Here is a 12,917-nt window from a genome sequence, read left to right on the forward strand (position 1 = left end):
TTTGGAAAATGTTATTTGTGCTGTATTTAGACCTCTCTACCAAGAAATTTGTTTTGCATGCACACGTATAAATATTGCACCTTTTCTCCAACGCAATTATAGGTTTGAACGTTGTTTTCAATTTAGACTTGTTTATATTTTTTTCGTTTGGGCTTGTATTATATTTGCCTTTGGGTTTATATAATCCGTTTACCCTATTTCGGCTCTTTAAAATTCAAGAGTCTATCCTAAATTGAGGTAAAATATATGGCCTTCCAAATACCGTTTCGATTCCTAACATCACTGAAGAGACATTAATTGTCGAAATCCGGATATGGTATACCAATTTTTGCACCTCATGTTTGCGGTATACCATCTGTTCCACAAGTTTATTGTTTTCTGTTTGATATAAAATTTAAATTAAAATCCATTTGGTTACACTTGCAGCTGGTGATCCGTTTATTTGGCAATCGCCATGGCAGTCAGCAGGGTTTAAAAACATCCGTTGTTCGACCTGCTAGTCAAATGCGTTTTATTAAGATATTCTTTTTTACTTTTTTGGTCTTTTGGAAAATGTTGTTTGTGATGTATTTAGACCCCTCTACCAAAATATTTGTTTTGCAAGCACACGTATAAAAATTGCTGTTTATATCCAACGCAATCATAGGTTTGAACGTTGTTTTCAATTTAGACTTGTTTATATTTTTTCGTTTGGGCTTGTATTTATATTTGCCTTCGGGTTTATATAATCCGTTAATCCTGTTTTTATCCATCGGATCACCAGTGATGGTGATACAAGGCTGAAAACACATTCTGTATATATAATTCGTCTGAATAACAGCCAAACAATGTTAGATCTGTAAATTTGCATGAGTTCGAATCCCAGCAAGGGAAGAACAAAAATTTGCTTCCGCAAATTTACAGATCTAACATTGTTGGGCTGTTAATTAAACGAATTACATATTTAAGTATATATATATATATATATATTATAATTAAGATCCATTTTGTTACATCTGGTGATCCGTTTATTTGGAAATAGGCATGGCAGTCAGCAGGGTTTAAGAACATCCGTTGTTCGACCTGCTAGTCAAATGCGTTTTGTTAAAATATACTTTTTCACTTTTTTGTCTTTTGGAAAATGTTATTTGTGCTGTATTTAGACCTCTCTACCAAGAAATTTGTTTTGCATGCACACGTATAAATATTGCACCATTTCTCCAACGCAATTATAGGTTTGAACGTTGTTTTCAATTTAGACTTGTTTATATTTTTTTCGTTTGGGCTTGTATTATATTTGCCTTTGGGTTAATATAATCCGTTTATCCTATTTCGGCTCTTTAGAATTCAAGAGTCTATCCTAAATTGAGGTAAAATATATGGCCTTCCAAATACCGTTTCGATTCCTAACATCACTGAAGAGACATTAATTGTCGAAATCCGGATATGGTATACCAATTTTTGCACCCGATGTTTGCGGTATACCATCTTTTCCGCAAGTTTGTTGTTTTTTTTTTGTTTGATATTAAATTAATAATTAAGATCCATTTTGTTACATCTGGTGATCAGTTTATTTGGCCATCGCCATGGCAGTCAGCAAGGTTTAAGAACATCCTTTGTTCGCCCTGCTAGTCAAATGCGTTTTGATAAATTGTACTTTTTCATTTTTTTGGTTTTTTGGAAAATGTTGCTTGTGCTGTATTTAGACCCATCTACCAAGAAATTCATTTTGCATGCACACGTATAAAAATTGCGGATTTTACCAAACGCAATCATAGGTTTGAACGTGGTTTTCAATTTAGACTTGTCTATATTTTGTCGTTCGGGCTTGTATTATATTTGCCTTCGGGTTTATATAATCCGTTTATCCTGTTTCGACTCTTCAAAAATCAAGAGTCTATCCTAAATTGAGGTGAATTATCTGGCCTTCTTAATACCGTTTCGATTCCTAACATCACTGAAGAGACATTAATTATCGAAACCCGAATATGGTTTACAAATTTTTGCACCTCATGTTTGCGGTAAACCATCTTTTCCGCAAGTTTATTGTTTTCTGTTTGGTATTAAATTAAGAATTGAGATCCATTTTGTTACATCTGTTGTTCCTTTTATTTGGCAATCGCCCTGGCAGTCAGCAAGGTTAAAGAACATCCGTTGTTCGACCTGCTAGTCAAATGCGTTTTGTTAAAATATACTATTTCACTTTTTGTGTCTTTTGGAAAATGATGATTGTGCTGTATTAGACCCCTCTACCAAGAAATTTGTTTTGCATGCACACGTATAAAAATTGCGGTTTTTGACCAACGCAATCATAGGTTTGAACGTGGTTTTCAATTTAGACCTGTCTATATTTTTTCGTTTGGGCTTGTATTATATTTGCCTTCGGGTTTATATATTCTGTTCATCCTATTTCGACTCTTCAAATTTCAAGAGTCTATCCTAAATTTTGGTAAATTATATGGCCTTCAAAATATCGTTTCGATTCCTAACATCACTGAAGAGACATTAATTGTCGAAATCCGGATATTGCGTACCAATTTTTGCACCTCATGTTTGCAGTATACTATCTTTTCGGTAAGTTTATTGTTTTCTGTTTGGTATTAAATTAATAATTAAGATCCATTTTGTTACATATGGTGATCCGTTTATATGGCAATAGCCATGGCAGTCAGCAGGGTTTAAGAACATCCATTGTTCGACCTGCTAGTCAAATGTTAAAATATACTTTTACACTTTTTTTGTCTTTTGGAAAATGTTGTTTGTGCTGTGTTATTACAATTCAGCATCTTTATATAAAGTTTTATCAGAAGATCTCTAGAGTTGTTGGATTGACCCCTTTTTATTTACGTTAACATCATCATACTAGTTTGTGAACTTATTGGACATATATATTCAATTTGGATTTCGCAACAGTTAAGAGAAAAAATACGGATAAAGAAAAGACTAGGGTCGGACATTCAGATTTTTTTAAAGTTAAGTTGACATTTCTATTCGTATAATATTTCTTGTAAATGTTTTTATAAAAATTTAAAATTTATTATGGATTTTTGTAGGCCAGAATTAAAATGTGATTTCTGGCCGTAACAATTCCTTGTCTAGTGCATAATTTTTCAAACATTTTAGAACATTAAAAGATAGTTAAAAGAGAGTATGTCTGATGTAATTAAACCCTATTGGATGATGAAGATGAAAGAAGGTCATGAAAACTCCATGAGTCCGGTCTAGATTTGGAAGACCTTTTTACGTTGGGCCGATTGTGATTTTTTTTGTCCATGACTACACAGGTGTCTTAAGGTCGTATTAATTAAGCTTATTAAATTTACATCACTGCAGGCTGGACTTGATAAATTTTCCATTCCTTTGATGTTATCATTGCAACTATATGGCATTGTAGTAGCTAGTTTCCTTATCCAGAAATGTTCTCTATCTTTTCGGAAAGGAGCACTTAGTATAAGGCTACTGGTGCAGTGTTAAATTTTCTTCATGATATTGAAACACCATATCCTCTTTTTTAGCCATATGACCACTTGTATAACGTTTTTGCACAGAATGTCAGTATAGAAAACAAAACGAAAAACGAACTTATTAACACATAGTCTTTTGTAGACGACACGCACGTCTGAAGTACACAATTATAGGCCGTGTATCTTTAATGAGGTTTTATTTATTTTAAAATTTTAAAGAAGCTGGTTTTTTTTCTTAATGCACTGAAATTATATATAAATCATACCTGAATGATAATCCTCTGTATCATAATTCTAATTCATTCCTGCATTTTTTCATCTAATGGAAATTGAAATAAGTGTGAATATCAATAAAAAAATAAAAAACGATGTAAAAATAACAAAAATGAATAGCATGTTTAAACGCAATACGCGATTGATTTCATTCTAGTTATACTCCTTTGTCTGTGCTTAAGTTATATGAACTGATTTGTCATGTAAATATGTGAAAATTGTTATTGCTAGTTTAAGGTCATTATAATAGTGTTAATCAAAACATCGAAACTTTTGACTATCGTTTGTTGTTTTCAGCCAGTAAAACACCATAAAACACCATTTAACCGATTTATTTGGGAAGGATAGATGAAATGTATGGGAGTTTTCGAGAATCCAGGGACACACGAAAAAAAGATTAATATCAGTTAAACTGTATTGTGAGCTGATAATTATGTTAAACTTAAGCCTGTACCAAATAAAGGCAACAGTAGTATACTGCTGTTCAAAAGTCATAAATCGATTGAGAGAAAACAAATCCGGGTTACAAACTAAAACCGAGGGAAACACATCAACTATAAGAGAAAAACAACGGAACAACAGAAACACTGAAGTGCAACAAAAACAAACGCTAATGCAACATACATAGAAACGAATTATTTGATAACAACTGCCATATTCCTGACTTGGTACAGGACATTTTAAGAGAAAATGGTGGGTTGAACCTGGTTTTATGGCTAGCCACACCTCCCGCTTATATGGCAATGTTACAAAACCGTTAAAATGACAACATTACGTGACAGGAATACAGTACAAATAAATGCAATAACACTCAGGACAGAGAAATACATAAATAAATAATAATAAATAATAAATAACCAAGTCAGGAATATGGCAGTTGTTATCCATTCGTTTAATGTGTTTGAGCTTTGGATTTTGCCATTTGCTTACGGACTTTCCGTTTAGAATTTCCCCCGGAGTGCGGTATTTTTGCTATTTTACTTTTTGTTAACTTTGTATCGTTTATATTATAATCATTTCTCTAATTCTTACCCGATTAATCCTTTTCCAACCTGTTGATTATTTTTGTTTAATCAACATGTGGTTCGTTTGATTTCAGTTCGTCATTGGTCAAAATTCGATTATGACGTCAAACTTTATTGCTTTCTTCAAAATTTCCTAATGTGACGTCATGAAAAACGGCGACCATGCCTGATGACGTCACATAGAAAGAAAACATGTTTTTGCACATCATTCGAATAGAAGGATTAAATTTGTCTGTATATCGTCTATAAATCATTAGAGAAACAGATTCCACTACAAAATCTCGTGCACTACGATATGTATCCACTCTCGAAGTTAAATTTTTAATATTTAAAACGCTCGGCAAGCCTCGCGTTTTAATTTGAAAATTTAACTGTCTCGAGTGGATAAATATGTGTTTCACATTTGATGCAGTAGTAGAATCTATATTTCTCTAATTCGTTGGCAATTTATCTCTTTCTGGTCCCATTGTTTAAACATGTTAAAACAATTTAAACAAAGAGTGATGGACTAAGTTAAATGTTAAAGTTATAAACTTCCTCAGCTCTCAGAGTGAATCGAAATGTGCTAACAGGTGTTTGAAAATTGACAACTTTATATTTGTAAGACTTAGACTTCGAACGTAAATGGTAATCGAAGGGGTTTTGAAAATAAAATATGTGATAAACATTTGAGAAACAGATTCTTACATAGTTACTCATGGATTATCGGATTTATTTAATTTCGATGTTTAAAATAACGCATTTAAACTTCCTCGACGAGGCTTAACATTAACTTTTGTATCAATAGTGAAAATAGTCAACCTTGAGGTCATAATAAAACGTGAAAGACAAGAAATGAAATGTGCAACAAACGTAAAAAAAAGACAGCAAATTAACGGGACATAAACAAATAACAAATCTAAAAGTATGAATATGGACTCACAAAGTTAAAAGTCAACGCCAAGATACAATATTTTGAATTTATGCATAAGAGGTACATATTGCTACTGAGTTGAGACAAGCACGTAGCTATTTCGTGATGTTTTGTTAATTTTAGTTGTTCTACCTCAGAACTCTGTTGGAGCAGTATTTATGGATTTCACATTCTATATTTTTAAGACGTACACAACAAAATGAAACAAAGGTAGCGAATAACTTACCTTGGTTGCAATTTCTAGTACATTTTCATGGTATAGACCATATCACGTAATTGAAAAAAAGAAAAATTATAACAATTAAACTATCAAAAGGAAAACGAAAACAATTAAACAAAAAAAAAAAACAACAACATTAAAATAGCGAAAACAAACAGAAAATATCTTTTTACCATTAAGCAAAAACAAATGGGTTAAACATGCTTCATTTAATTATTCAGCTCACTCTGTATCATGCATAAGTGAAAAATACAAGCATTAGGTTAACTATTTTGAGTTTAATCTATGCATTTTAATATAACTTTATTACTACCTGCAAAAGTTCAAGTCAAGTCTAACATATGTTTGAGTTTGTATGAGGCAACCGTCGATGGTAGTTTGTATTTTCATGATAAGCTCTATATAAAGATAAAAAGATGTGATATGATTGTCAATTAGACAACTATCCATCAAAGTTCAAATGAAGTGGATGTAAGCAATTATAGGCAACTGTACGGCAATGAGAAAAAACCATACCGTATGGTCAGCTATAAAACGCCCCGACATGAAAAATATGAAACAATTCAATTGAGAAAACTAACGGCCCCTTTTATAACAAAACAATTTACGAAAAATAAATAGGACAGACATGAACCAACGACAACCACTGAACTACAGGCTCCTGACTTGGGACAAGCACAAAATGAATGTGGCGGGGTTAAACATGTTTGTGAGCGCTCAACCCTCCCCTTACCAGGGATAGTGGTGTAACAGTACAACATCAGAACAAACTATAAAATCAGTGAAAAAGGCTTATCTCATCAGATATGTACAAATAGAAATACATCTAACAAAAACACAGAGTGGACGTCGAAGGGTACTTATACATCCCGAAAACAAAACAAAAACACTCAGTACAGATATGAGAGTACTCGTTTGTCAAAATGTGTTTTCTTTCAGTTAGATATCAACTATATATTACTCAAACTTAGTCTGTTTTGTGAAACAAATTTAATCATTTGGTTTTATTCCAATTACAGAAAATTGAATTGAACATTCGAATCATTTATACAGGTATCACCAACTTTAAAATGCGACGATTAAGTGTTAGTGATATAAAGTGTACTTTTAGAATACGACCTCAATTAAAAACATTCACTAATAAAAGAAACATATATATCAATTGAATTATAATCTGAGCATGGTTGAGACGTATGATACCAAAGGGGTATTCATAATCATTATTCGAAGACAAACCGACAACGCCATGGCAAACATAGAAAACGACGAAAGATAAACAAGAAACTAAGCACACAAACACTACCAAAAACAGAATGTGACCTCATGTGTTCCGAATGGATAATGACATCCGGTTTTACATGTGGCTTTCTTCGTATCCATTCGATGATGAGTTGCATTCGGTTATGTTAAAACCGAAAAAATGGATTTCGTTATAAACAGAAAAAAATGTAAAATATCTTGTGATTTGGAAACTCACTTCATTGCATCTTTAGAAAGTGTGTACAATACTGAAGCAGAGCATTCATGTTATAATAATCATGGGATAACTTCAAGTAAAAGTAAAATAGCAAAATAAATACCGAACTCCAAGGAAAATTCAAAATAGAAAGTCTTTCTTCAAAATCAAAAGCTCAAACACATCATACAAATGGAAAACGAATGTCATATTCCTGACTTGGTACATTCATTTCCTCATGTAGAATATGGTGGATTTAACTTGGTTTTATTAGCTATATTAAATGGAGGAAAAAGTATTAATTTAACAAAAAATTCGAATTCAAAGGTAAGTTATAAAAGGTGAATATCCATAAAACCTGACAAAATCTAACGCTCGACGATATCATGAAACCGAACTAATAAACAACAACTTGCATATTCCTGCCTTGGTATAGATATAAGAAGATGTGGTATGAGTGCCAATGAGACAACTCTCCATCCAAGTCACAATTTGGAAAAAGTAAACCATTATAGGTCAAGGTACGGCCTTCAACACGAAGCCTCAGCTCACACCTAACAGCAAGCTATAAAGGGCCCCAAACAATGACTAGTGTAAAACCATTCAAACAGAAAAACCAACGGTCTAATCTATATAAAAAACGAGAAGCATGTTTATAGGCAGGTTTTGAAGAGATTTTGTGTTATAATTCTAATCATTACAAAAACAAACAAAATTATCTACAAAGAAAAACAAAAAGGCATATAGACAAAGCACATTAGTAAAAACGAAAGACAAGAATACAAACATTTACAATACCACAATAACACAATGACAGAATGTATAAGTACCGAGCCACGTCAAATGGATATTACCAAAAAAAGACTAAATAGTAAAAGTAATAATTCAAAAAGACAAATAAAAGAACACTATAACACGTAATTAAGATGATAAACAACGTCAGTATCTAGAATCTATACTTCAAAACCATCGTGTATTATTTGTGAAGTTGATACAGAATATTTATCAACAAGTTCTTGGTATCTTGCGATGAACATTGTTTAGAAAAAGGACGAGACGTTCTTTGACATAACTCTGGTTTATGAACTTTCTGATCAGACACTGGTGACGTTTTACAAAGTCTGAGGAGCAGCTGCAAGCTCTTGAATACCGAATGAGTTGGGAAATGTATACCCCATATGCAGGTGAGGATGGTATATTGCTTCTCAGGTGGGGGAAATTGAAAATACTAAAATTAAAATCGTCTCGTTTGTCATAGATGCTGGTACTGAGATAACCACTTATGTCAAATTCGATGTATAAGTCTAAAATGAGGAAGAGGAAGCCGTGTCTGTTGTTTCTTTAATTTCTAGTTCTTGAGGATATATTAATGGAACCTAATCAGAGAAGTTTGGGTTTGGCATAAAACATTGATAAAATGAAAATGTGCATCATTGTACATATCTATAAATCTAGTGCACGATTTATATGTCTGTTTCGTAGCAGTGTTTTTTTTTATATCACCAGTGTTACTTTTCATTTTAAAAACAGCTAGACGCTGACTTCATTTTGTCGGAATTGATCAAAATGCTATGAAATAACGTAACGAACTGACGTGTACTAATAACCTGGAGCAATTTATATATAAGTTTCATTTTGATAAAAAAAATATGCAAATTAAGCAAATTTAAGGTATTTGTACCATACTGTTACATTAAAAAATCTTTAACTAAAATAAATGATTGATAGAAATACATTGATTATATTGTATCGATCGTAAAATTAATGTCCAGTGTCAAGTATTACACATCGATGGTCACTTAGATGTTCAACTAATTCCAAAGAAAATTTAAGTTAGATTAAGTTCAAATGCAGTTCTTTACGCTACATTTGTAACCATTATTTATTTTTGTTAAAAACATTTATGTGGATGAAAAGACACAAGTGACACGGACATACATTTCTTTGTTCTAGACTGATACGGGGAGCGTGTTTGCAAAATGTCATGTTTACCAAACATTGTTGTGAATACTTTACTCATATATAATGCGTGCTTGTGGAAAAAAAGTAAATATCAATCTCGAATGTGTATGTTGGGTTGTTGAACAAAATACCTCCCGCACTTGGGGAGAGAAAGCTGCCGAGACTACCAATGCTAATTGTTAAATATATTTATAAGTACATCAGTCATACTTATGTAATCAAAATATGCATGCAAGTGTTTCCAAAAATCTGTTTGTTGAATGCTGTATTAAAGGTATGCTCTGATTTCCAAAAAAATTCCCTTTCGCTTTCGATTGATATCATTCTACATATCATGTTATATTGTTTGGTGAACGGTCAACGATCAAAGCCAAGCATGTGCACTTCGGAATGCAATCTATAGATAAAAATAGACAAACCTGTTTTTATTTGTGTATATTGGAAATCATGAATCGTGTGTCGTGTTCGACCTTTAATCCTTTAATATAAAAAAAATTGTCGTAAATTACCATTAATATAATTATTCTGCATCAACGTAACTCTTTATGCGTGTTTTTGCCGCTTTACTTCGAAAGACTTGCGTATATTTTGATTTTATTTCAATCAAATTTACGTATTCAATTTGCTACTTGTCTACAAACAAAAACATCTTTGCCATCGAAGTTCTTGTTAGATGTGCCTTTTATGATTACTCAGGTCAATTTCAAAAATAAATTAAAAGTTTTGCATGTACATGGATGGATATGAATTACCTACTTTATTGAAAACTCATTTCCCTGGACGGTAGTACAAACTTGTATATTATCCTTAGTCTGTCTTTTAATAATATACAGTTTTAAGGAGCATTCTTCGTCTTTGGCAAATAGAAAAAGAATAAAATGAAAGTTTTTTTCGATTGCATACGGGCAGAGAGAAACATATTTTGTTTGTTTTATTTCAAATAATTTCAGAAGATTTTTAGTACGGATATAAAATAATTCTTATTTTTTTTCAATTCTCAATTATAATTTTTTTTTTCACATGTAAGATGAACATTTTATTATCTAACTTTCAAAGGTCTGTGAATTCTTGAAAAATATGACAATCCCGGGAATCACACGTTGCTAAATAGAGTTCTTGTAAAATTTAGAAACTTGCAGTACGGTCATATTTTTTATTTCTCCGTTTTAAAAAGAAAGTGTAAAAATAAGAAGGCGAAAACGGGAAAATGGGGAGGATTGTTACACGACACGTTCTTCGCAATTTATTGTTGAACGAATAGTATACGTAACTATTTAAACTTTTTTTAAATATCTAATACACAATCCAATCTCTAACTTATCCATGTTTGCAGTAATGTTTTAATTGACAGGTTTCTGAAGGTATTTGATTGGGCATCAGTTTAATTTAGGCATGGCAATCTATCACTTTTATCCAATCAGCTGTCTTATCAAACAAACCTGTGCGAGATGATGCTTGAATCTGTCGTCATTTAATATCTAAGACTCTTTCATCCTGCAATAGTATTAAAAATTAAAATAACAAAAATACCGAACTCCGAGGAAAATTCTAAACGGAAAGTCCCTAAGCGAATGGCAAAATCAAAAGCTCAAACACATCAAACGAATGGATAACAACTGTCATATTCCTGACTTGGTACAGGCATTTTCTTATGTAGAAAATGGTGGATTAAACCTTGTTTTATAGCTAGCTAAACCTCTCACTAGTATGACAGTCGCATCAAATTCCATTATATTGACAACGATGTGTGAACAAAACAAACAGACATAATAGGTAAAATGTCAACAATAGGGGTACAGCAGTCAACATTGTGTTATAATCTTAATCACTACAAAAACAAGCAAGTATGTCAACAAAGACAAAAAAAAAAACCGTCTTCTACACTTTACACAAGTATTCCCCATTCCGAAGTAAAGACAAATTGAAACAGTTGGTCCTGCTTTGTTTAGTAAAAAAGAATGGCCAACGTAGATACAAGTATCTGGTCTAGGGATGGATAACTCCTACTTTGTAAAAAATTACTCTAATTCTAACAAAAAATTCTCTGAAACTGACATTATCAGGATGCTTAATTTTTTGATTGACTACATATTTGTTACGTTTGGAGGAATAGTTTTTCAACAAACAATCGGCATTCCCATGGGAACCAACTGTGCCCCTCTTCTTGCCGACTTGTTCCTTTAATCATATGAGAGAGGGACGAAAGATACCAGAGAGACAGTCAAACTCATAGATCGAAAACAAACTGACAACGTCATGGCCAAAAATAAAAAGACAAACAGACAAATAATAGTACAGATGACACAACATAGAAAACTAAAGACTAAGCAACACAAACCCCACCAAAAACTGGGGGTGATCTCAGGAAGGGTAAGCAGATCCTGCTCCACATGTGGCACTCGTCGTGTTGCTTATGTTATTACAAATCCGGTAAATAGTCTAATTTGGTAGGTCACATTCGTGAAAAGGGAAAAGTATTGTAGTTACGATATAAGGAACATATCCGATATTATCTGTGAAACGGTTATTCCATAACCGTCAACCAACTCATGATGGCGTCCGTAAAATTTACGAAGGGATGATTTCAACTTCACCATTTGAACTCTTGGTTTAATAGCTTCCTTGTGAGCAACAATCCTCTATCAAGGAAATCATGATAGGAAATACAAGCCCGGGAATATCGTATCAATTGGGAGATATATACTCCGTATGCTGCTGGAATGTTGCTACATAGAAATGGAAAGTTCACAATTGGGAAGCTGAAATCATATCGTTTGTCTTCAAGTTTTGTTTTCAACCGACCCTCATTGTCAATTTCTAGATGTAAGTCAAGATATGAGGCAGACTTAACTGTATCTGTAGTATCCTTTATCTCAAGTTCGATGGTATAGGTTGGTTCAACACAGTCACCAAATTTTGTATTATTTAGTGAGAGAACATCATCTATATAGCGGAACGTAAAGTTAAAGGATATTAGTGACTTCATATCTTTCTTCCCAAGAAGTTCCTGTATGAAGTCAGCCTCATAATAATAAATAAACAAGTCGGCAAGAAGAGGAGCACAATTGGTTCCCATCGGAATTCCGACAGTCTGTTGAAAAACACATCCTCCAAACGTAACAAATATATTGCCAATCAAGAAATCAAGCATCTTGATAATGTCAGTTTCAGAGAATTTTTTGTTTGAATCAGAGTGATTCTTTACAAAGTAGGATTTATCCCTCCCCAAGACAAGATACTTGTATCTACGTTCGCCATTCTTTTTAATGAAACAAAGTAATACCAACTCTTACAATTTGTCTTTTAGATTGGAATGGGGAATACTTGTGTAAAGTGTAGAAAAGTCAAATGTTTAATACTATTGCAAGATGAGAGAGTCTTAGATTGTATGTACTCTAAAAGATCTTTTAATTTTTTTAGTATCCACATCTGATTCACGCCACCTCTAGAATAGGCAGTTTCACAATAACTTTGGAGCCCAGTTTTGATTGCTGATAAAATAGATGTTAATAACTTAGAGAGAGGTTTCGTGAAGCACTTGGAAGACCTATCAATATACCTTTGTTTGTAAGGACACTTATGTACTTATGTATCCTTTTACTTTACTTTCTGATACTTAGATGAT

Source organism: Mytilus californianus, unplaced genomic scaffold (assembly GCF_021869535.1).
Source record: "Mytilus californianus isolate M0D057914Y unplaced genomic scaffold, xbMytCali1.0.p SCAF_17, whole genome shotgun sequence".
NCBI lineage: Eukaryota > Metazoa > Mollusca > Bivalvia > Mytilida > Mytilidae > Mytilus > Mytilus californianus.